The 26,484-nt window shown below is 42.2% G+C and overlaps 1 protein-coding gene across 1 annotated transcript in view; it reads left to right on the plus strand.

The window, feature by feature from the left end:
* The first annotated feature begins 4,055 nt into the window (after positions 1–4,055).
* The window catches only part of RCAN2 (regulator of calcineurin 2), a 258,974-nt gene continuing 236,545 nt past the window's right edge, over positions 4,056–26,484 (plus strand). The window contains exon 1 of the mRNA XM_060109751.1: positions 4,056–4,351. The gene's annotated coding sequence lies outside the window, so the exon portion shown is untranslated. The remainder of the gene's footprint in view (positions 4,352–26,484) is intronic.

Raw genomic sequence — 26,484 nt, forward strand, 5'->3', positions numbered from 1 at the left:
AACTGGGTGAAAAGCAGTATCCTCTCTTGGATCCTTTTATAAAATGGGTCTGACAAAGGGTGTATAAGAGTTCTTTGTATTGTCCTTGCAAATTTTCTGTAAGTTTGAAATTGTTTCAAAACAAAAGAAAAAAAATACAGCTATCAGGAATACTATGTAGCTATAAAAAATAATGTTGTTGACACTAAAAGCATAAGCAACAACCATAACAAAAATAGATAAATTGGACTTCGTCAAAATTCAAAACTTTTATACTTCATAGTGAGGACACTATCAAGAAAAAGACAACTCACAGAATGGGAGAAGATATTCGCAAATCATGTGTCTGACAACGGATTCATATCCAGAATATATAAAGGGCTCTTACACTCCACACACACAGACACACACACACACACACAAAGAAAAACAACCCAATTAAAACATGGGCAAAGGTAAAAAAAAAAAGAGAAATACTCTGGCATAAATTTAATAAAATATGTACATAATCTATGTGAGGAAAACTATAAAGCTCTGGTGAAAGAAATCAGAAAAACTAGATAAATGGAAAGATATGCCATGTCTGTTGATAATAAGACTAAGTATGGAAAGATGTCAGTTCTTCTCAACTTGATCTTTAGATTCAATGCAATCCCAATCAAAATCCCAGCAAGTTTTGTGGATATTGACAAACTGATTCTAAAGTTTATATGAAGCGGCACAAAGACCAGAATAGCCAACACAATTTTAAAGGAGAAGAACAAAATCAGAGCATTGACACTACCTGATTTCAAGACTTACTGTAAAGCTACAGTAATCAAGGCAGTGTGATATTGGTGAACGAATAGATAAATAGATCAATGGAATAGAATAGGTAGTCCAGAAATAGACCCAGATAAATATGTATAGTCAACTGATCTTTGACAAGGGAGCAAAGGCTAAACAATGGAGAAAAGATTGTCTTTTCAATGAATGGTGCTGGAACAACTGGATATCCACACGCAAAAAATAAAAAATAAATAGAATAATCTAGATACTGAACTTATACATGTTACGAAAATTAACTCAAAATAGATCATAGACCTAAACATAAAATGCAAAACTATAAAATTCCTAGGAGATAATATAGAAGAAAACCTAGATGACTTTTGGTATGATGAAGGCTCTTTAGATAAAACACCAAAGGCACGATCCATGAAATAAATCCATAAGCTGGACTTCATTAAAATTAAAAACTTTTGCTGAGCAAAAGACACTGTCAAGGGGATGAGAAGACAAGGCACAGAGTTGGAGAAATTATTAACAAAATACATATCTGATATAGGACTGTTGTTCAAATTATAAAAGAACTCTTAAAACAGAAAGGAACAATAAGAACAATAAGAAAACAAACAGCCCAGTTAGGAAACGGGTGGAAAATCTGAACAGACACCTCACCAAAGAAGATCTATGGATGGCAAATAAGCATATGAAAAAATGTTCCACATCTTATGTCATTAGGAAACTGTAAATAAAAGCAAAAATGAGATACCACTACATGCCTATTAGAATGGCAAAATTCCAAAATACTTACAATACCAAATGCTGGTGAGGATGTGAAGCAACAAGAAATCTCATTCATTACTGGCAGGGATGCAAACTGGTATAGCCACTTTGGAAGACAGTATTTGGTGGTTTCTTACAAAACATATTCTTATAATATGATCCAGAAATCACGCTCCTCAGTATTTACCCAAGTGAGTTGAAACTTATGTTCACGCAGAACACATGGAGGAAACTTAGCTGCATATTGCTAAAGGAAAGAAGCCAATCTGAAAATTCTATACAGTATGCTGTATGATTCGTACTATATGACATTCTGAAAAAGGCAAAACTATGGAGACAGTTAAAAATGTCAGTGGTTGCCAAGGGTTAGCGGGGAGGTAAGGATGAATAGGAGGGGCAGGGAGGATATTTAAGGCAGTGAAACTGTCATGTAAGAGACTATAATGGTGGATATGTCATTATATGTTTGTCAAAACTCAAAGAATGTACAACACCTAAAAGTGACCCCTCGTGTAAACTCTGGACTTTGGTTGATAATTATGTGTCATTGTCAGTTCATCTTTTGTAACAAATGCACCACTCTGGTGGGGGATGTTGATGTTGGGGGAGGCTGTGCATGTGTGGGGCAGGGGGGATATGAGAAATCTCTGTACCTTCCACTCAATGTTACTGAACCTTAAACTTAAAAAAAAAAGTCTATTAAGAAAATAAGAACACCTGTATCTGAGTGGTAAGAAAATGACCACGTCCATTTTTGTGACAGCTAACATATATTGAGTGCTACTGTGTGCCAGGCATTGGGCTAAGTGCTTTACATGTATTACTTCATTGAATTCTCACATTAAATCTTGTGTTTTTCCAACTTTGCAAAATTTCTACAGTAAATATATTATTTCTGTACCCAGAAAAGTTTATTTGTAAACATTTATGTACATAATAGATCCTATTAAGGTGAAGGTCTTCAGGTTGGTGAAGATTCTAGGACCTACTTACTGTGAAACTTTGTTCAAAGGATTGAGGATGTTTTACTTGGAAATGGGGGCTTAGAGTGGGTGATGATGGCTATCTTCACATATTTGAAAGACAGTCAGTTGGAAAAGGAATTGGACACTGTCTTTATCGCTTCAAAAAGTGAACTAGAGTGAAAATCCTAGGAGAGTAATTTTGGGCTTAACATAGGATGCTCTTCCAAACAATTCTATCCAAAAAAGTAATTCATCTAATCAGTGAATATATATGGATTTGTGCATCTAGAAGTTTGGAAGAGTAGGAGTCCGAGGTCATTTTCAACTCTGAAATTCTGTCTTTATTTATATTTAATGCAGATTAATCAGAGAGAAGAGCCAAGGTCTACCTTTTCTGTTTTGTTTTGTTTTTCAAAGAGGATGCAATTCTGTGTCAGCCTTGGAAAAAACAATGTGGTGCCTGGGTGAGCAAAGAATAATTGTGAAACTTACAAGTTGCTTCGATGCAATTTTAACATTGTTATCAGGAAACAAAAGGGCATAAAAAGCACAGGGAAAAAGGCCTATTTATATAGCATTTAGAAAGATGACAGAACGCAAAGCTGATTTATATCTTATTCATTCCCTCCCTCAGGTTGGTGCACACACCCCCGCCCCTCCCCCACCCTCACCCCGCCGCCCTTGTCCTTCAGTTTTTCCCGCTTCCCTTATTATAATTTTTTTTACATTATTGGCATTCTCTTGCCATGAGACTCAACTCTATCCGTACGGGTGGCACCCATAAGCCAAGGCTCTGAACTTCTTTATTTTGTAAAGCAGAGACCTCTACCGGGGTTAAGTTTGTTGAGCAACAGATCTACCCAAGATTCTGTTTCACATTCAACCTTTTACTGTACAGATACCGTAGGATGCCACCCACTCCTGTGTCACAGGCTCTCACACAGTAGGAGTCCTTGAAGCCCTCAGTCCAAAGGTCTGGTGGCTGGGAAACCTGGCAAAGCCACGGCCCGCGCAGGGCACCTTCCCCCGCGAGGGCGAGGCGGGGCCGGGGATCCAGCCACCCAGTGCCTGCGCCCACCCGGCGCAGGGTCCCAGAACCCTCCCTCGAGGGGCTTCTCGACCTTTCCTCAGTTAGCCGGAGTAGGGGGGCTCCATCAGCTCAGTATTCCCCACCCACAGTTTGCTTCTCTATCAGCTTCTTCCCGGCTGTCGCTGCCCAGCCACCCTTAGCTTCAGCATCAGCCCCCTGCCCACTCCGACTCCCAAGGAAGCCACCACCCCGGCCGTGACCCCGAGGAGCCCCTCCCCCCGGAACTTCTACGGACCGTCTCCTGAACTCGGTCCCCAGAGGGTCTTCACCCCCTCCTGGGCATCGGGGCGGAGGGCAGGGGGAGTGCCCGGGAAGGGGAGTGCGTGAGGGACCGGGAAGGGCGCGGGGTCAGGTGGGAGGGGAGGAGAGGAGGCCAGACAGGGGCTCTCGGTTTCCCGGGGTCTGATTGGAGGTTGGCGCGATGAGTCGGAGCTGGGGGCGCGCCCATCTCCGCTGGCTCCTGACAGAGCCGCCGGCTCGGCCCCTCCCCGGAGCCGCTTTGTCCCGGGTGACGGCCGCTGAGGTTGCGGCGAGGAGCTGACGGGAGGCAGAGACCCGCGGACCCACGGAGCCGGAGCCGGAGCCCGGGAGGCGGGGCGCGCCGCGCACGGCCCCACGCCCAGGCCCGCGGGCACCGCGCCCGTCCCCGCGCGCTCTCGGCCCGGCCGCCAGGTGAGCAGCCGCGCCACGCCAGCAGTCGCCGGCTCCGCCGACCGGCCGACCGCCCAGCAGACGCCTCCGCCTCCACAGACGCATCGCGGACGACCAGCAGGTCGGTTATATAACGGCGCCGGCCCGCTCGCCCCGGCACCCTGTCCTGTCCTGTCCTGTCCTGCCGGGGCTGCGCGCGGCGCCCGGGCCGGGCCGGGGGACCGCGGCGGGGGGCGGCCGAGAGCCGGCGGGGTAAGGGGCTGGGCCGGGGGCGGTGGCCGTGGCGGCGGGTGGTCTCCAGATCCAGTTCTCAGTTCCCGCGGCGGCCGTGGGGGCCGAGGTCCCTTGACCCCCTCTAGAGGGCGCGGGTCTCAAGGAGCCCCTTCCCCAGTCCTAGTGGCCCACGGGTTCGTCTTTCTAGTAGCAGCAGCAGGTGCATAAGTGGAGGAGCGGGAATGACGCCTGTGGTCCCGGGACTGAGATTTGGAGAGGGGATTAGGGGAGGTGGTCCGAACGCAGAGAGCAAACGGGAAATCGGAGCCTCTTTTCCCAGTGCTTTAAGGAAAGTGCTGGGGAGGGGAAGGTGCTTTGAGACGCAGCGGGCTGGGAATTGTCCTGCCTGGGATTAGCGGGCTTGGGTCATCTAAAAATAACTTCAAGTTTGAAAAGTGAAATAGAAGGGAGCGCAGTGTGCCGAGTTCCTCCTGCCTGTGGGATGCTTCTCTCTAGAAGTCACTAGAGGGAACAGGCAAATCCCAGCTGCCTGATCCCTCGGCTGCCTCCTGGTTTCACTGGTTTCCAGGGTGTCTCCGTTTGACTTTAGTTAATGATTTATTCTCCCAGGCACTGCTGTCTTTGTCTTATCCCAAAATGAATTTTAGCAGAGTGCATGCTTTGAATCTTTCCTATTTAGTACATTAGGATAGAAGTGTTCAGTGGACATCTAATGCGTCTGCTGCCTACGCTTTTTTTTTTTTTGAAGTATCCTTTCAGTAAAAACAAAATTTTCTGAGCTCCCTTTAACATATATCCCACAACTGGAGATGAAAGATGCTAGAGCATTCCAGTCCACCCTTCTCTCTTTCCTAAGCCAGAATCCCACTTGTCATACGGAGGGGAGGCTTTAGGAAAAGTAGGACATTTTAAATAACGCAGCTCAACTTTCACACATATTACATCAACACAAAACACAGGCAAATGTATCACAGGCACAGGGCAACACCTGCTAACTGACCCCCTCCATTCCAGGAACACAATGAAGTAAAAAATAGAACTACCATATGACCCAGCAATCCCACTACTGGGCATATACCCTGAGAAAACCATAACTCAAAAAGAGTCATGTACCAAAATGTTCATTCCAGCTCTATTTACAATAGCCAGGATGTGGAAGCAACCTAAGTGTCCATCAACAGATGAATGGATAAAGAAGATGTGGCACATATATACAATGGAATATTACTCAGCCATATAAAGAAACAAAATTGAGTTATTTGTAGTGAGGTGGATGGACCTAGAGTCTGTCATACAGAGTGAAGTAAGTCAGAAGGAGAAAAACAAATACCGTATGCTAACACATATGTATGGAATCTAAGAAAAAAAAATGGTCATGAAGAACCTAGGGGTAAGATGGGAATAAAGACACAGACCTACTAGAGAATGGACTTGAGGTTACGGGGAGGGGGAAGGGTAAGCTGTGACAAAGTGAGAGAATGGCATGGACATATATACACTACCAAACACAAAATAGACAGCTAGTGGGAAACAGCCGCATAGCACAGGGAGATCAGCTCAGTGCTTTGTGACCACCTAGAGGGGTGGGATAGGGAGGGTGGGAGGGAGGGAGACACAAGAGGGAAGAGATATGGGAACATATGTATATGTATAACTGATTCACTTTGTTATAAAGCAGAAACTAACACACCATTGTAAAGCAATTATACTCCAATAAAGATGTTAAAAAAAAAAGAAAAGAAAAGCCTAAAAGCTAGAAAGGATCAAGAAGCAGATAAGCATCGACTGTGGAACAAGGCAGGGGAGTGAACATTTGGCTGCTTTTCAGTCTCCCATTGATTTTCTTTAGCCTTAGAGCTATTTTCTTAAGTACAATCAGTCACTGCCTTGAGTTAGTCTAAAATGTGAGTTGCTCTTTGCTTTCAAATCCACTGCAAATCGAATCAGCATTTACTGAGCACCTACTACTTGAGTCCAGTCCGTAGAATTTTATGAGGGAATGTGTCCTCAACTAAAGCTACAGGATTCCAGGAGCTTTCCAAATGCCTTGTTTGCAGCTCCTGCAGAACCCAACGAAATTAGGGAGGATGTGGCTCTCTCTCTCCAGTGATGAACAGTTAACAGGCATAAGTGGGAACTTGAGAGCTTTGTCATTTGCAAGTACGCATCACACTCTTTTAAAACCTACTTGCATAATCGTTTGCAGTTAGTCATGTATGTTATAGAAATTAGCTTTATTGAGATCAACTTTGTCGCTGAGGTCTTATTTTCCCATTCCTTTTATTTTCTGTACCATCCACTCAGTTTACTCAGCAGTTAATTTGTTAAGTACCTACTGTGTGCTAAGTAGTCCCTGTGTCAGAGGCTACAAGAATGAGGCTCATGTTGTTCAGAAATCAATCTAGCAGAAAAGGATCAGAAAATTAAGTCATAAAGATCAGCATGGTGAGTGTTTAGTGGAGATAGGAACAAGCTCAGTGGGAGCCCGGGGAAGGAAGGGTTCAGTGAATCTGGAAGAGCTTGCAGAGAAGTTCACGTTCAGACCGCATCTCTATAGAGAAGGAGCTAGGTGTTCCACGTTGAAGGAAAGGTCACGTTCAAAGAACTTGTAGGTGTTCTGCAGTGAGGAGGTGGCAGGAGAGTTTGGGAGGAGGTGTTTCAGTGAGCCTGGGCTATGAATATACCTTGCAGAGGAGGAGAAGCCATGCAGCCTGTATGGGAGAAATGATTTGATCTAATTCATCTTGCAAAAGTTACTTTGGAGGCGGTGAGTAGGTGGGCTTGCAAAGAGGAACGAGCTCAGATTTTAGACCACTAAAGCGGTCCAGACCAAAAAAAAAAAATAAGTAAAATTAATTGTGCCTGAACCAGGTAGAATTGGGAAAGAGAAGAGAGATCTACAGAAAACCATTTCAGAGAGAGAATCAGTGGCTCTAGGTCACCAAGTTGCTGGTAGTGTGGAAGGAGAAGCTTAAGATGTTTAGATGGATGGTCAGGCTTTGTACTGAGATAGGAAGTCACAGAGAATGATTAGGTTGAAGAAAGATGGGGACTTTTAACTGAAACTTTTCCTCTAAGATCAGGAACAAGACAAGGACGCCCACTCTTGCCCCTTTTCTTTAGTATAGTACTGGAAGTCCTAGCCGTAGCATTTAGGCAAGAAAAAAAAAGGCATTCAAGTCAGAAAGGAAGAAGTAAAACTATCTCTATTTGCAAATGATATGATATTATACATAGAAATCCCTAAAGACTCTACTAAAAGACCGTTAGAACCAGTAAACAAATTCAGTAAAATTGAAGGATATAAAATCAATTCACAAACATCAGTTGCATTTCTATACACTAAAATAGCAAACTATCAGAAAGAGAAATTAAGAAAGCAATCCCATTTGTAACTGCATCCTAAAGAATAAAATACCTAGGAATAAATTTAATCAAGGGGGTGAAAGACTTGTTCCCTGAAAACTATGACAATAATGAAAGAAACTGAAGAAGACACAAATACGTGTTGGTGAGAATGTGGAGAAAAGGGAACCCTCCCACACTGTTGGTGGGAATGTAAACTGGTGCAGCCACTATGGAAAATGGTATGGAGGTTCCTCAAAAAACTAAAAATAGAACTACCACATGATCCAGCAATCCCACTTTTGGGTATTCATCCAAAGAAAATGAAAATACTAACTTGAAAAGATATCTGCACCTCCATGTTCATTACAGCATTTTTTATACAAGCCACAATATGGAAACAGCTTAAATGGCCATTGGTGGATGAGTGGATAAGGAAAATCTGGTATATATGTATATACAATGGAATATTATTCAGCCATAAAAAGGAGACCCTGCCATTTGCAACAACATGGGTGGACCTTGATGACATTGTGCTAAGTGAATAAGTCAGAGAAAGAGAAGTACTGTGTGATCTCACTTATATGTAGAGTCTAAAAAAATCAAACTCATAAATACAGAGGATAGATTGTTGTTGCCAGAGGCAAGGGGTGGAGGATGGGCAAAATGGGTGAAGGTGGTCAAAAGGTACAAACTTCAGTTATAAGATACAGATGTTCTGGGGGTATAATGTACAGCATGGTGACTATAGTTAACAATACTGTATTGTATATTTGAAAGTTGCTAAGAGAGTAGATCTTAAAAGTTCTCATTATAAGGAAAAAAAATTGTAACTATGTAAGATGGTAGATGTCAACTAAACTTATTATGATGATCATTTCACAATATATACATACACCTAAAACTAATACAGTGTTGGGCTTCCCTGGTGACACAGTGGTTGAGAGTCCGCCTGCCGATGCAGGGGACACGGGTTCGTGCCCCAGTCTGGGAAGATCCCACATGCTGCAGAGCGGCTGGGCCTGTGAGCCATGGCTGCTGAGCCTGCGCGTCCGGAGCCTGTGCTCCACAACAGGAGAGGCCACAACAGTGAGAGGCCCGTGTATGGAAAAAAAAAAAAGAAAAAAAAAAACAAACCTAATACAGTGTTTTATGTTAATTATATCTCAGTAAAACGGTGGGGGTGGGGAAGGAAGTATGGTTGATCCTTGAACAACACGGGTTTGAACTGTGATTAGAGATCACAATGTATGGAATCAAAAGACCTGGGGTTTGAGTCTTGATTCTCTCCAAACTGTTTCAGCTTCCTGCCCTTGGGTGAGTCATTTACCAATTCCTTTGTTTTCGAGGCAGAGATAGCAAGACTCAAATTTTCCTCTTGGAAGGGGGTATGTGTAGTGCCCTTAACCCCCGAGTTGTACAAGTGTCAACTATAAAATGAGAAAGAGTTGTTTTGAGAAAGGTGGGGAATTTTGACTTTGAACATCCAAATAAAAATACTCTGTAGGCACTTTTATTCTCAAAGGTAATTTCTTCATTCCTGGTGCTAACTTCCATTCATCTGACTCACCTTCATTCCTGAGACTGTCTAGTGCTGCCTTTGGAGAAGAAGGAAATGATTTGATAGCAGGAAGTTGTTGCTGCCTTCTTCTCCCAGATTGAAAGTATTAACTGTCAATTATCTGAACTAGTAGTAGTAATAATGGTAATAATTCAAACGATAACAAAAATATGTAACATTTATTCAGTGCTTACTTTATGCCAAGCATAAAGAAGGTGGAGCTCTACACAGATTATCATGTTTGATCCTCATGATAACCTTATGAGGCGGATACTATTATTCTCATATGATGGATAAGGAACCCAAGGCAAAGAGAGGGTACCTTATCTAGGTCACACAGTTAGTAAGAAGGGCACCCAGGGGGCTTCCCTGGTGGCGCAGTGGTTGAGAGTCCGCCTGCCGATGCAGGGGACACGGGTTCGTGCCCCCGTCCGGGAGGATCCCACATGCTGCGGAGCGGCTGGGCCCGTGAGCCATGGCTGCTGAGCCTGCGCGTCCGGAGCCTGTGCTCCGCAACGGGAGAGGCCACAACAGTGAGAGGCCCGCGTACCGCAAAAAAAAAAAAAAAAAAATAGAAGGGCACCCAGGGTTCAAGCTCAGGCAGTCTGGCCAGCACTCTGAATAGCCAGTGTGAATTAATAACCTTGAAATCATTCCTATTTAGCCTAGAATGTGTATTTTTACCCTGTGTTTGAATGTTTGTAGCTGATGCCATAAAAGTGGATGGGAGTGAGTGAGAAGTTCTGGCTCTCATCCCAGCCCTGCACTTCATTTGTTGGGTGACCTCTGCAAAGTCCCATCCCCTCTCAGGCTTTAGTTATATTAAATCTGCATATTCATGGGGGAAGAGGTTGACTAGATGGTCTCTAAAGAGTCTGGGCATTCTGAAGTCCTGCCATCCTGTCTCAAATTTTACTACTCGAGCCATAGATTTGGGTTAAAATCATGCCTGCCTGGTCCCTTTCAGAATAGGAATGGGACCTGTTCCTATTCTAAGAGGATGAACTCAAGTGGTGGCCTGTCCTTAACAGCTTGATGGTAACTGGTCCATAGTGCCAGAGCTGATGGGGGTGCCTAAGGTTGGGGGAGCCAAGTTCAGGCAGGGGACACCCAGATGAGCACCGCAGTGGAGGAATATCCGTAGTCACTGTCCAGTTTCTGTATTTTAGATGTGTCACTTAACTTCTATGAGACTTAGTTTCCTTATCTCTGAATAATGGGGGTGATGAATACATGTGTTGTAAGGTTGTTTGTTGTACGGATCAAAACAGATTACATAGAGCAGGCACTGCACACGAGTCTGCCCCATTGAAGATGCTCAGTGAGTTGTGGGGGGGGGTCCTCACCCCTCACCACCCAGGATAACAGACATGCAGAAAAGGGAGGTAGAGTATTTCCAAAGATAAACTGCTCCTACTTCATAGTTATGCTAAGGACCACCCTTTAGTGATCATCATTTCTCTCTCTCTCTCTCTTAGAAAGTAGTATATATTGGGAATATGAAAACACACAGCCCATTAAATACCTTTCAAAATATGCATCTCGGGCTTCCCTGGTGGCGCAGTGGTTGAGAGTCCGCCTGCCAATGCAGGGGACACGGGTTCGTGCCCCGGTCCGGGAAGATCCCACATGCCGTGGAGCGGCTGGGCCTGTGAGCCATGGCCGCTGAGCCTGCGCGTCCGGAGCCTGTGCTCCACAACGGGAAAGGCCACAATAGTGAGAGGCCTGCGTACCGCCAAAAAAAAAAAAAAAAAAAAAAATATGCATCTCAAGTATTCATTGATAAATTACCCTCTTAGATATGAAAAATTGTCAACATGCCACAACACAAAGTTTTACACTCTTCTTTTGTCAGATAAATAGCCCAAGAAGGCTTCCCTGGTGGCGCAGTGGCTGAGAGTCCGCCTGCCGATGCAGGGGACATGGGTTCGTGCCCCGGTTTGGGAAGATCCCACATGCCGCGGAGCAGCTGGGCCCGTGAGCCATGGTCGCTGGGCCTGCGCATCCGCAGCCTGTGCTCCACAACGGGAGAAGCCACACCAGTGAGAGGCCCATGTACCGCAAGAAAAAAAAAAAAAAAGGCCAAGATTGCTGTAAAGAAATAGTATTGCTTAGGGTTGGTGGTCCTGGATTCCCCGATTATGGCACCAAATGTAAAGGAGACCAAGTTACTTCCTAATCTGAGTGTGTCTGCACATGCTGTGCTTCTAACTTGAAGAACTTTCTGCCTTTGCCTATAAAATGTTCACTGTCCTGTATCTTTTCTTTTATATTACCAACTGCCAGGTGTCATGCTGTAGGTAAAATTAATTAATCGAGTTGAGGATTTTTTCAAAAGGTGGAAGCAGACTTAAACTCAGTTGAAGCTGTTTTGAAGTCCCTTAAAACATATGTGTGATTGTGAATGGTACTTTCTAGAAGTTAAAGACAAACTTCCAAAAATAGCTCAAACTTCCTGCAGTTCAGAATGCCTGCAGAAAATGTTTTCTATAGTCAGGATGGGAAGGGACTTATTTTCATATCTGTTTTCCCCATAACCACTCACTTTGAAACAGGGATGAAACATGGGGTTCCAGAGCTTTGGAATGTATGCATAAGAAGATGCTGGAATGGTAGCTGTTGGACAAAAGAACTGTGTAGTTTGAGAGCTATATCCTAGTCTTTATTACCGTTGCCTTAGTTCTTTGTGGGAATCACTGCTTTATTGTCTCATGCAATTGAGATATGCCTGCTACAAAGTATTATAAGTTCTGTAAGGGCTTGAGCCATGCCTTAATGTTCCTCTTACAGTGTTGGGAATAAAGTATAAAAAGTGTGGACTTGGTGTGAAACAACCTGGCTTCACAGCCTGGCTTCACAGCCTGGCTTCACAGCCTGGCTTCACAGCCTGGCACTGTCACTTCCCAGCTATGTAACCTTGAGCTTCCCATTGACCTAACAGTCACAGGAGCTGGCATTTGTTGAATGCTGCCCCTGTTCCAAACACGATGCTGAGCAGGCTGCATACGGTATCTCATTTAATCCTTACAACAACTCCCCCACATGGGTATTATCATCACTATTTACAGAGGAGCACGCCTCGAGGATGGGGGTCTGAGCCACTCAGAGCCCAGACTCTTGAGTTGCCATTTTCTTATGGGTACAATCAGGAAAATAATCCTTGACCTCCCCGCCTTACAGAGTCGTGAGGGTGAAATGCTATGGGTCTTTGAAGATGCGCTGAAACACGGAATGTGTTAAGGATGATTGTCATAGAAGGGACCTCCCAAGAGATCAGATACATTTGGGTCTGGTATAGCACCAGGTCTGTGAGGGGAAAGAAGTCCACAATTTATTAAATGCTTTTATAGAATGCATTTTTTCTTATTTTTTAATTATATTTATTTCTGAATTGAAGTATAGTTGATTTACAATGTGGTGTTAGTTTCAGGTGTACTAAAGTGATTCGGTTATACATATATATGTGTCTATCCATATATATTCTTTATCAGATTATTTTCCCACATAGATTATTACAAAATATTGAGTATAGTTCCCTGTGCTATGCAGTAGGTCCTTCTTGTGTATCTATTTTATATATAGGAGTGTGTATATGTTACTCCCAAACTTCTTATTTATCTCTCACCCCTTTCCCCTTTGGAAACCGTTAAGTTTGTTTTCGATGTCTGTAAGTGTATTTCTGTTTTGTACATAAGTTCATTTGTATCTTTTTTTTAGATTCCACATATAAGTGATATCATATGATATTTGTCTTAGAATGCATTAAGAAAACTGTATTTCCTTGCCCTGTTCTTTGGTAGTTTGTGTTATGATCCCTGTTTCTTTCAAGGGTAACTTGCTTGTTGTCAGTGCCAAGACTAAACCAGGCTGTTCCAGGAGGAAGCTGACCGGGCCATGGAACTGGGTCCTGCTGGTGAAGGGGGGTTAGAGAGCATGGTTTACAGAGAAGAGGTAGCTGCCAGAGGGTTATTTCAGTATAAACAAGGAAGTCAGAAAGTCAAAGACAAGGTCAAGGGAGGCATAGGCATGATGTGGAGGGCAGGAAATCATCACCAGGTTTTTTTTTTGTTTTTTGTTTTGTTTTGTTCTGTTTTATACAACTTTATTGGAGTATAATTGCTTCACAATGGTGTGTTAGTTTCTGCTTTATAACAAAGTGAATCAGTTATATATATACATATGTTCCCATATCCCTTCCCTCTTGCGTCTCCCTCCCTCCCACCCTCCCTATCCCACCCCTCCAGTCGGTCACAAAGCACTGAGCTGATCTCCCTGTGCTATGCGGCTGCTTCCCACTAGCTATCTACCTTACGTTTGGCAGTATATATATGTCCATGCCTCTCTCTCGCTTTGTCACAGCTTACCCTTCGCCCTCCCCATATCCTCAAGTCCATTTTCAAGTAGGTCTGTGTATTTATTCCTGTTTTACCCCTAGGTTCTTCGTGACATTTTTTTCTTAAATTCCATATATATGTGTTAGCATACGGTATTTGTTTTTCTCTTTCTGACTTACTTCACTCTGTATGACAGACTCTAGGTCTATCCACCTCATTACAAATAATTCAATTTCGTTTCTTTTTATGGCTGTGTAATATTCCATTGTATATATGTGCCACATCTTCTTTATCCATTCATCTGTTGATGGACACTTAGGTTGTTTCCATCTCTGGGCTATTGTAAATAGAGCTGGAATGAACATTTTGGTACATGACTCTTTTTGAATTATGGTTTTTTCAGGGTATATGCCCAGTAGTGGGATTGCTGGGTCATATGGTAGTTCTATTTGTAGTTTTTTAAGGAACCTCCATACTGTTCTCCATAGTGGCTGAACCAATTCACATTCCCACCAACAGTGCAAGAGTGTTCCCTTTTCTCCACACCCTCTCCAGCATTTATTGTTTCTAGACTTTTTGATGATGGCCATTCTGACTGGTGTGAGATGATATCTCATTTTAGTTTTGATTTGCATTTCTCTAATGATTAATGATGTTGAGCATTCTTTCATGTGTTTGTTGGCAGTCTGTATATCTTCTTTGGAGAAATGTCTATTTAGGTCTTCTGCCCATTTTTGGATTGGTTTGTTTGTTTTTTTGCTGTTGAGCTGCATGAGCTGCTTGTAAATTTTGGAGATTCATCCTTTGTCAGTTGCTTCATTTGCAAATATTTTCTCCCATTCTGAGGGTTGTCTTTTGGTCTTGCTTATGGTTTCCTTTGCTGTGCAAAAGCTTTGAAGTTTCATTAGGTCCCATTTGTTAATTTTTGTTTTTATTTCCGTTTCTCTAGGAGGTGGGTCAAAAAGGATCTTGCTGTGATTTAGGTCATAGAGTGTTTTGCCTATGTTTTCCTCTAAGAGTTTGATAGTGTCTGGCCTTACATTTAGGTCTTTAATCCATTTTGAGCTTATTTTTGTGTATGGTGTTAGGGAGTGATCTAATCTCATACTTTTACATGTACCTGTCCAGTTTTCCCAGCACCACTTATTGAAGAGGCTGTCCTTTCTCCACTGTACATTCCTGCCTCCTTTATCAAAGATAAGGTGACCATATGTGCGTGGGTTTATCTCTGGGCTTTCTATCCCATCACCAGGTTTTACATCAAGCGTGAGTGACAGGTGAGCCATGGCATCTGCTCAAGAAGGCTAGAGGTATTTCCTAGTGTCTGCTGCGGTCTGTCCACTCAGCAGGAAAACCAGGGACCCTCTGCCCTGATTTTAAAAAATATTTTCTTTTTCTTAGACGTATGTGCTTTCTATAAAATTTTTGGAAGACATAAAATAGTATAACAAGAGAAAATTAAAATCACACATATTACTATGAGCAAATGATAATTACTACACATATTTTGGTGTATTTCCTTTCAGTCTTTTTGATATGCATATTTTTGTGAAATCAGGATCATACTGAGCATAGAGTTTTGCATCCTGTGCATTTCATCAAACATTTTAAATAACTTTTCATGTCAACAGTCTTTATGAGCATCATTTTCAGTAGCCACACAGAATTCCCACGGATGATATTGCCAAATTCATTTACCTTCTCCCCTGTAACATTTAGATGGTTACCAATTATCCAGAATATTAAAAATAATACTTTGATGAACATCTTTGATTGTCATTTTCTCTATATTTTGGATCATTTGCTCAGGCTAGGTGGCTAGAAGTGGAATTATTGGCTCAAATAGATGGACCTTCTTAAGGCTTTCTCTATATTTTGACATTGCTTTTAATTGTCTTTCCAGGAGGTTGTACTAATTAACGGTCCCACAAGCAATGTATGAGAATTTAGTTCTCACCTCTGCCCGGTTTGTAAGCACTCTTTATGTAAGGGGTGGCTGGTATTCATGCTTTTCGAAGATGACCCCCACTGCTTACCCAGCACTTCAAGGAAGTTGGGCTTTCTTTGTGGCAGTTGAGGATGGGTGGGTCAGCGTCTGGTAGATCTCACATGCTTGAGTGTTTGTAGGAGAGCTGACTTGGGTGGATTAGCTTCTTTCCTGGTGGCTCTGTTATCAGAGACCTGGCATATGGATGTGTGTAACTCGAGCTAGTCAAGCTGACTTAAACTAAATAGAATGAAACAACCTCTGCTTAAGTGAGAAATAGTTCAGCGTGCCTTTCAAATCCTGAAAAATTAACAGCAAATATGCATGCTTATTTGCATTAGTTCTGTTGCTGCTTTCCTTGGTTTTGACTGGTTCCCCTTCCACTGATGGCAGAGCCTCTGGGGCAAGCTCCAGACAGGTATGTCTCTTTTTTCACCTTCCATGAAATGAGATATGAAGCAGAGTAAATCATTTTGAAGAAATAACTAGAATAATCAATTGGAATCTTCTTAAAAGTCACTTAAATAGTCATTATTCTAGGATTTTAATTTAATGACTAATCAAATTCCTCTTTCCCCAGAAAGCCTCTGCATTCATTCTTAGGCTAACATCAACTATGTTGATTATATTGACCAATTTATTGAGGTAAACAGCCAATGTGAATTATTTTCCCCCATAAAATTATCTGAAATACAGGCTCAATTAATATAATTTATTTTTATTTTGACTTCTGTAGCTAATTAAAGATAAAAGCCAAGTGATGAGGTCTGGCCAAGTGTTTTGTATAAACAAAGTACAATTTATACTTCTCTTTCGAGGTTTAATCCTTTGTACAGAAATAAATTATTTATTTGGTTACAGGTATCATCATATGAATTTTGAAATGGAGGATGGTAAATACAGATAAATTAATGGTAGTTCAAACAAAATTTTATTTGTTTAAAAGCAAAGTCTCAGCCTTGACAAGGCAAGTGAAAGCAAAGAACTAATTCATGAATATGTTAATTTTTTCCTGCTGTGGGCATTAATGATATTCATTTGATCTTTTCTGATATACAGACAACCATTTATAAAAAGGTTAAATTTTGGTCAGGGAGGATATTCAGCAACTGACATATCATAAATGTGTTTATTCGGTATCTTTTATTTTCTTATTTTTCTGTCTCTTGGTGATTTCTGTTCCACACACAGCTGTTGTTTAGTATTAAACTTCAGAATTTGACAAGGTGACATTTAGGTGAGGCTCTAAATTGAAATATTTGCTTGGTCAGATTTTCAACGCATACCTTCTGACCTTGTGTCCAAGTGCCACAGCTCACGCGGGGATTCTTTTTTTTGATTGAAGTATAGTTGATTTACAATGCTGTGTTAGTTTCAGGTGTACAGCAAAGTGATTCAGTTATATGTACACATATATATGTATTCTTTTTCAGATTCTTTTTCATTATAGGTTATTACAAGGTATTGAATATAGTTCCCTGTACTATGCAGTAGGTCCTTGTTGTTTATCTATTTTATATATAATAGTGTGTATCCGTGGATATTCTTGGCTTACAAGCTGGACCTTGGTTTGGTTCTGCCTCTTGTGATATCACGGATGGTGAGAGGGGATCTCCTTCTCGTTCTGGTTCCCAATCACACTGAGAGATCCGGTATCATTCTGGAAGGTCCGGAAGGATTTTGCAAGCCCCAAAGATGTGCAGACTGATTTGGAAAGGTTGTGCTGGGTGGAGGTGAGATAAATGTTAAACCCAAACAGCCCCTAGATCCAAATTACTTTGATTCCAGCCCACAACCACTTTTTGAGGCTTGCCATGAAGCTGGAAACTGAGGACATTAAGACATTTAGGATGGCTCTAGGTGGGCTCAGTTACGTGCTAGCAACGTCATTAACAGCTTACAAGGGGGAGAGGCCACAGTGGCCCTGTGGGAGAACCCAGCTGTATGGTTTTGCCTGAAAACTCATTTTTATTAACCTAAACAGCCCCCTGGAGGCCACAGGGACAAGCCCTGGAGGAAATGACCCTGTATTATTCATGAAATGGCCTTCACACTCTCCACCTGTGGGAATCTCCACGTGGAGTGGTTCCTCGTGAGTCTTCTAGTTTTATTCTTTAAAAATTGCTTTTAAAATCTCATATTTGACGATACTTATCACAAGGAATTTGTCTGGAGTGAGAAGGACTAAACATATACCATGTTTTCAGAACTTCTTCTCACCTTTAATTTAACCTCTTCCTCCCAGATCAACCATCACGAGGTCCTCACGACCATACCTGGCTATTGTCTTACAATTCAAGCCAACGTGCGATACCCTGTGAAAGTTATTTTATCCGAACGAAATCAGAAGTACCTTAGTGGAAATCCAGTCCTAGGGCTTTTTGTGGCAGTATAAATTTCGAGGGCATATCTTTATAGGAAAGAAAATACAAGAATGACAAAGGTTAGAGATGTTTACCTAACTGGTGTTTGGGGCTGTTTTCAGTGTATCTGGAGGCCTGACGTGGTGGATTTCCCAAGTGATCATGACAGCAGCCTTCCTGCTTTGCCCCCCATCCACCAGGAGCTCTCTTTGAATTACTCCATTTCCAGAGGACTGACTCTAGATTGTGGCAGAATCCTCGCTCTGACTCAGTTTGGGAACTTTCCCTTTAGAATCTGTCCCTAAATTCCTCTCAGACACCCTCATTTCATTGACCTGAAGGCTTTGAAAAACTAAAATAATACTTCTTCCTTCCAAAAGAATGGAAAACAGATAAAGATAGAGATATTCTTCCTCCTGCGAAAAAAGAGGAGCGATGTTCAGACAGGAGAACATAAACACTTAGCTAAAGGATAATATTTTTAATATGAATAAAAAAGAACCTAGTAGTTATTTGAGGTCATCCAGATAGATGTAAGAACATCTAGTAGAAATGGTTCATTATCTGGTTTGGTGAGAGATCATCTCTGAGATAATGGTTTTCTTTGCCAGATGATTTTTATTCAGTTTTAATTATTCCTTTTTTGATCAGGCCAGCCCTTTTAGTGATTTTCCAAACTATCAGTGAAATGATGTCTCTTGTTGCTTTTGGGCTTCTACTCTTGAGATATTTGTACGCAGGCTTTATGGTATCCTAGTCATTGCTGAAACAGACCATTCTTATACTCTTTTCTCATCCTAGGATTGACAGTGGTTTATTTTTAGGACAATATGCTAATAGCATGAAGAACTTCTTCTTCTTTCATTGTAGAGTTTCTGTCAGTCCTGTTGTCAATCATGTCAATGTAAAGGCTGCCAAATATATACATTTCTCTTCCTAATTGCAAATTGACTTTTTTATAGCTACTTATTAGAGAACCCCAGGAGACCAATAGTAATAATTAAGCCATGACTGCTAGAGACCAAATACTATTTCTTCAGCTTCCTTTTCAAATAAATAATGAACTGTCAGGTTGTTTGTAAATAAATCAAACGTCCCTGTAATAAATAACAAACTAAGAAGCAGTTGCATACACTTTACAGATATAGGATGCTCTAGAAATTCTAGACATAATAATCATCAGAATGAGGACATTTTTACTAATGAGAACCAATTTACAGCACACGGCAACTGTACAAAATTATAATTGGGCCATCTCCTATCTCTGCTCCTTGAAGTTCTAGTCCTTTTTCTGCCAGGGAGGAAGACCTTTTCCTCTACCTTTCTAGTTTCTTCTGGCAGGTCTAAGAATTAGGTGGACATGAGACAGACTAACAGGAGAAAATGAAACAAAAGTTTAATAACATGTGTACCTGTGAGAGACCCAGGAAAACTGAATAACTTGCCAAAATGGCCGAAACCCTCACCTTCAGCTAAAGACAAAAGAGGACGTTGCGGGTAATGGTTTGGGACCTCAACAGGGAGGACGGCCATTCACATGAAGATGGAAAAGCAAATGTTTGCTGGGTCATGCGGACTCAGTGGGACACAGAATGGACTCTGATCTTTAAGAGTTTCTGCCCCTACACTTAGCCTGTATTCTTTGCAGATATTTCTGGTGACAGTCTATTCCTGTAATAGGCCCTCTATCTAAATTCTTCAGGCAGTTAGGGAGAAGGTCAAAGTTTCTTCCTGAGTCTTTCGGGCCTTGATTGTTTCCAGCTGGAATAATCTCCATGCCAAAGAGTCACGGAGTGGCACGTTTTGTTGCCCTGCGCTTCAGGTTCTATCTTTTCCAGGTTTCCTCAATCCCTGAGCCCTCAGCAGAGCCATCAGTCTTTTTTTGTGTGTGTCTGTATTTACGGCACATACACAGTCTAACCTTTATAGCTCATTCACTCATGTATTCATTCATTCATGCGTTCACGTGTTCACCTCTACTATGTACCAGGTGTGGTTCTAGCTTCTGAGGTATAGAAACCAGTAGAACATAGTCCCTGTCTGCAGTGAAGCTTAGAGTCTAAGCTTTCAGCTTTCTTCTTGTTTACCTACCTCTCCTCTGGATGGTGAGTGCCCTGGGGGTGAAGACCATTTTGTGATCCCCTCCGTACTCATCACAAGGGCTTGCATATGGCGGGCACCCGGTCAGTGGTAAGATGAACTGATCACTGGATCCATTCTAAAGAATTCAGAAGCACAAGATTGACGGTTGAACACTTTCAAATGTTTTTTTAAAGGCTTTCTTCTCCTCCCCCAGTTGTTTAACTGTAAAAATAAGTAATTCCACAAGAATTGGGGCTGGCCAAAAAGTTTGTTCGGGTTTTTGTACGAGTAAAAAACCCGAATGAACTTTTTGACCAACCCAGTAAGTTTGATGCCTTTCACTTTGTCCAAGGGCCCCTTGTTCTCAGAATCTGCTCTAGTGCCACATCCGTATTACATATCAAAGCACAAGTGTGATTGGTAGCCTTGTCTGAACTCCCCCCGGGCAGTCATAGGAAAGGCTTCCACCTCTGACTCAAATTCTTTAGAAATGCTTCTGTTTTGGTATGCTAGTGCATCCTTCCCTCTTTTTGTGGAGCTTGGATGTCAAGTAACTGAGCAGGAATGACTGTGGCTGTTGATTGAGCACCTATGAAGCACCAGACATTGGGCCAAGCACCTTCCACATGTTATCACACAGTCTTCTCAACATCCCAGTGAGGTAGGTTCCATTTTTATCCCATTTTATCTAGGCAAGGTGACTGAGGCTCAGGGAAGTTGGGTAACTTGTCTAAGGTCTTACAGGCAAGAAGTGACAGAGCTGGGACTCACCAATGGTCTCTTTGCTTCTCTTGCCCACCACTGCTCATCAGGGTGGGATTCGTAGGGACATTCATGGGTGAGGGGCATAGGACTTCTGAATGGTAACATTTAATTTTTATGGGTTTTTTCCAGTGGTAATCTGAAATAGTATTAGCACATTCTGGATCATCCAGATGACCAGCTTATAATGAATAATACTGCCACGTGATTTGGGTGCCTGAATTTGTGCTTTTTATTTAAAATCCAGTTGGTGCCAATACTACTTCAGTTGCCGTGGGCTTATGGAAATGAACTGGTGGACTTACGACGTAACTTGCCTTCAGCGAAGGCCACGTGGCGGTCCAGTAATGTTTAATTTTGCTGTGAATGAAGAAATGGGGGAGGAGGGTCCTACTGCAAAGTGGGTAGTGGGTGCATTCTGAACTCTGAACACCTGCCTTACAGTTTTTGGTACCAGAATCATAATGAAGATGGAGGATTACATTTAGCAAAACATCATCCTCTGAATAGTAAGTCAGTGTTGTTAGTTTGAATTGGATTGGTTTTAAAATTTCATTTGTATTTTGTTAGAGCATTTAGTTGCAGTTTGATGGTTTTAGAGGAGTTGAAACTGTAAGACTCAGCTTTATGTCTGTACATATTTAAGTATCATTATAGAGAAAACCATTGAAGTCAAAATTGGGAGGGAAGTCAGGGTGATTTTTTTTCCTAAAAAAAATGGTCGTACATTTTTCAAATCTGAGCAAACTAAATGCCTCTGCACCGCATGATGAAAACTTTCCCCACAAAAATATGCTCTTCCACTCACTGGGGGTCTAGCCTGCCTGAGTCTTTCTTTTGTGATAAGGCATTGACATTTCCTTTCAACCTGAAAATAGAGTCTGGGAAGGTTAAGGGCTGACCTTGGGAGAAACTCTCCATTGCTGTGGTTCTCCTGGGACTGGCCCTGTCGATCAAGGTGCCTTTGGACTCTTTGTCATTCTTGGTCCTGACTCTGATGACTGACAGTTGTGTACGCACATCACCCATGGTTTGTAAGCATTTTCTCATCACCACCATAAAGATTTGTGAATCGGGCTAGGAAGTGGTACCAGCCCGACATAGGTAGAGAAGATAATGACAATGTAATGGGATTTAAAAGGCTTCTGGTTTGAAAGATATCTCAGTCTGTCCAAAATGACTACATCAGTTACTGTTTTGGGTGAAGAAAAGGAAAGCCCTGTTAAATGCAGACACTCAGAGAGAAGGTAATATATGCCAGTATATTTATCCTTAGTGCTTTAGTATTGTTTCTGACGAATTCCTAGTAAGATTTTGGAGCACTGGAAAAGAGGACAGTGAGTTTTGATGCAAAGAGAGGAGAGGATAATTTTTTAGCATGTGGGCATGCAGTGCAGCTTATGGACTAAGGTCTAGGAAGCCTGGAGATCAAGGCTGCATTTGAGCAGTGCCAACTTTGTGTAGCCTTGGGTAGCCTTTAAAAGAAGGAGTGTTTTTTCTGTGTACAAGTCACCATTCTCCTCTTATTTAAAATGTTAATAAAGTTTCCCTATTTTAATAAAATGTGTAGAAAAGTGTGTAACACATCGAAGTGCCCAATTAGTGTTTGTTATTTTTTTTGAATTTTATTTTATTTATTTTTTATACAGCAGGTTCTTATTAGTTATCTATTTTATACATACTAGTGTATATATGTCAATCCCAATCTAACACTATCATTATTGGCGTTCTCTGACATCCCTAATGGTGCAGAAAGAACAGTGCTGTGTGAAGATTGGAATCAGAGGAGCTGAGCTTGCGTCCTGGGTTGGCTGTCATTTCCCCATGAGAGACAAGACCTTCCCTGAGCCCCTTTGACCTCAGCTTCCTAGTTTAAATCATTAAGGGGTTGGACAGAATGGTCCCCAAGGTTCCTGCCAGCTCTTTCATCCTTTGTCTATTCTAGTCTTTGCTACAGATCCTGATAGCATCCATCATAGCATCCATAGCATCCCTAGAGCCTCATTAATGTGTTTCATTAATGAGAATGACCACTGGTTATTTTTATTATTTTGTAATGTTCATCTTTAAATGCAGAGCTGTTCTTAGGCAGGGTCTATGGACATTCTTTCTTTTGGCATCTCTAATGATAGAGGTATTCAGTAGCTTTGGGACATCACTAGGAAGAGCTTGAACCAAAAGCTCATCAAACATTTCCATATGTCTAGGGTTTTATGGTAGGAGCTGTGGCCATTCCTTTCTCCAAGGTTATTTTTAACTGTACTACTTTCTGCAAGGGTCCTTCCATCTTCAGGATAGCCAGACAGGTGGATCCTGAATCCCAGCCAAGTCTCCACCTGACTGTGGGGAGAAAAGGAGAGCACTGGTTTTGTAGGAATCATTAACTTTACCTTATTTTTATATTTTGTCATGGCTCTGGGTGCATTATCTGGCAAATCTCTTTTCAATAGATAATATTGTATTCATAAGCTCTTATTATTTACAAGGTGTCCTTTTAAGACTTTTACATGTAGCATACCATTTGATGGTCACGGTACCTTCATTCACAGTTGACAGATGGGAAAACGGAGGCACAAAGTGGTTAAATGACTTTTCCAAGGTCACACAACTGATAAAAGGCACAGCTGGGATTCGAAGCCAGGCAGTAATGCTCTAGTGGTTTTAACACTATTTGATACTAGCTTTTGTATGTATTACACACAAATGTTATGGACTCCATCGTATCATTTTTATGAGTTGAGCCTTAAAGCGCTCACCAATAATTTTATCCTAAAGAGGATCAACTAATGCTCAGAGTTTTTGCCCCTGCTTTCCCATTTTTGACTTTTATGTCTAGTAAATAGACTATTAAGAGCCCATAGAGTCCTCGTATCATTAAGTTCCAGGGTTGGGGAGGGGAAGGGGAGGATTCTATGAGCATGGGGATGCTTCTGGGCACTTCCTGCAGCCAACGCCTTCTTTTGCCTTCTTTTTTTTTTTTTTTTTTTCTTTTTGCGGTATGCGGGCCTCTCACTGTTGTGGCCTCTCCCGTTGGGGAGCACAGGCTCCGGACGCGCAGGCCCAGCGGCCATGGCTCACGGGCCCAGCCGCTCCGCGGCATATGGGATCCTCCCAGACCAGGGCACGAACCCGTATCCCCTGCATCGGCAGGCGGACTCTCAACCACTGCGCTACCAGGGAGGCCCCTTCTTTTGCCTTCTTGCTTTCTTGCCTTCAGTGGCACACAAAGGCCGGCAGTGACCACTTAATCAATAAATAATTGCTGAGTGCGTAATTTGGGCACAGTAAGGAGCATGAACCAGAGAACCTTCTACCCTCAGGAGTCATATAGTCTGTGGGGGCGGCACCATGCTTTGTGATCCACTGTTGTGTCCACCATGCCTGAGCACCTCACGTGTGACAAGCCCTCAAGAAGTATTATTGGAATTTGGGGATTGATTAGGTGACTGTTGATAGCATTCTGATTATGTTATTACTCATATTCATTGGGTTGTTTTCTATTTATCAAAACAATGTTTCATTAGCTTTATGGATCATTTGTTTTACTTTATGCATGCCAATGTACAAAAAATATTGTTTGGTTGGTTTTCTTCTCATTATTTTGCCCTGGTGAGATGGAGGGAATAATAGATCCAGTTTAAGTGGATCTTCATCTTGGTTCTGATTATGCTATTCTAACTATGAGACCTTGGGCAAGGTATTGAACCTCTCTGAGCCTCAGTTTTCTACTCTGCAAAATGGGAATTTGAATAACTGCCCTGTGATCTCATAAGGTTGTGTGGAGGGTCAAATGGCATAATAGCTTTGGTGACAATAGATGAAAAGCATTCTTCTTCTCAGCTTCACCCACCAGCGTTTTCCCATTATATACTCTCTGTTCACTTAACCCATCCTCATGTTGCTTCTTTTTCAAACTTTGAAATGGAGTTCATGAGAACATCTGTTAGACAAACACTGAAAAGAGAAAAGAGAAAGAAGACTCTTTTTGGTGACTCATGACATCCCCATTTGACTCTGAAAGCCATGACAGCAGACACTGTGGTTGTTCATTTTGCTTTGTTTTGTTCAGCACATGGTAGACCCTCTATCTTTCTTTGCTGAATGAATAAGCATAACTCCTGATGTCCAGTATTAGCTCATGGAATCAAGTAGCTATTCTGCTGTGCGCAGGAGCAGAAGCAACAGTCAGATGCTGGAAGGTCTAGCATTTCAACTACTCTCTTTTTATGTCATTACTGAAGCCAGCCAGAATGGAGGCAAGGAAGTGATTAAGGCAAAATAAATTTGAAGTTGCAATAACTAAAGTGTGTCTGAATTACAGTTGTTCTGCGTGTTTGAAGAAATGTCATCTGGTGGATGACACTAGGGAAGTGAGGGGAGGACCAGCTAATCAGCGACCTGCTCTCATCTCCTTTCAAAAAAAAAGCACTCACACCCCACCTGACCCCACCCCAGTGGACTCAACCATTCACTGCCTGCCTCAAGTTAAAAATAAGCCACTCATCTTTATTGTTAAGAGATTAATCAGCCTGGGCAGAACACGGCTTTTCAAGGACAGAAGCATGCTCAAATGAGTATTTTTGGAAACGAGCACAGAGACGCCCGTGTTCTGTCCACGCTTACCCTTGACTTCTGCCATACAAGCTGTGGGAGGTAACATGCAGTGGTTACAGGGTTTCTCCCCTACTTAATGAATAGAGTCCTGAGAAAGCATCCTCGGTCATGTGCAGAATGCCCTCTCCTCTGGCCTGGTTTCTGGGTGACCAGGTATGAACAGGTGGTTCCTGAGTCCCCTCTAAGATGTGTGCCAGGCGCTAGGGATGAAATGTGGACCCGAACCGCGTTCCCTCTGTGGTCAGATGGGACCACTCACTGTTGAAAGAGGGACTGAAGCAGAGGTAAATGAAATATTTAGAATGAACCTGCTTGGAACCTGCTTGGAAGTTAATGATGCTCAGTGTGAGGGGCCAGGGGCTAAGGTCAAGAGCAGCACTGTGTCCCCAGGCAGCTTTTGAGGTTACTCATCTCCGAATGAGACGGATACTTGGCAGGACTTTCTGAGGATTTTCTGAAAATTGCTGTAACATCAACCTCAATAAAGTAAAAGGTTTTCAGATATTTACCTGGACTAAGGGGAAACACTTCCAAAGCTTCTGGGAGATTCTTAGGTGGAAAAACCGTAATGTCATTTTAATCTAGTATTTGTCAGAAATGGAACAATGTTGCAGAACACCTCAACACAACCTTGGAAATCCCTAACAGTGCCTAAAAGGATTTCCTGATTTACAAAGAAATGTATTAAAATGATAAGACAGATATGGTCACCTAGAGAAATATAAGCCTTGCCTTTCTCCTAAGGATGAGGCTAGGCTTTGCATATCCCTTCTTAAAAGAAGACCTACACCTTCTGCTGTATGTGTTCTTTCCCAGCGACTCACTCCTTAATCCTGTTCAACTTCTCTTTGCTCCTTCTTTTTGTAACTGCTCTTTTGAAGGTCACAGAACCCCCAATCTGGAAACCAAAATGATTGCTTCATCTTCAGCTTCCCCAAACTTTTACGTGGCACGGATGCCAGCGACCACTCT

The sequence above is a fragment of the Mesoplodon densirostris genome, chromosome 10 (assembly GCF_025265405.1).
Source record: "Mesoplodon densirostris isolate mMesDen1 chromosome 10, mMesDen1 primary haplotype, whole genome shotgun sequence".
Lineage (NCBI taxonomy): Eukaryota > Metazoa > Chordata > Mammalia > Artiodactyla > Ziphiidae > Mesoplodon > Mesoplodon densirostris.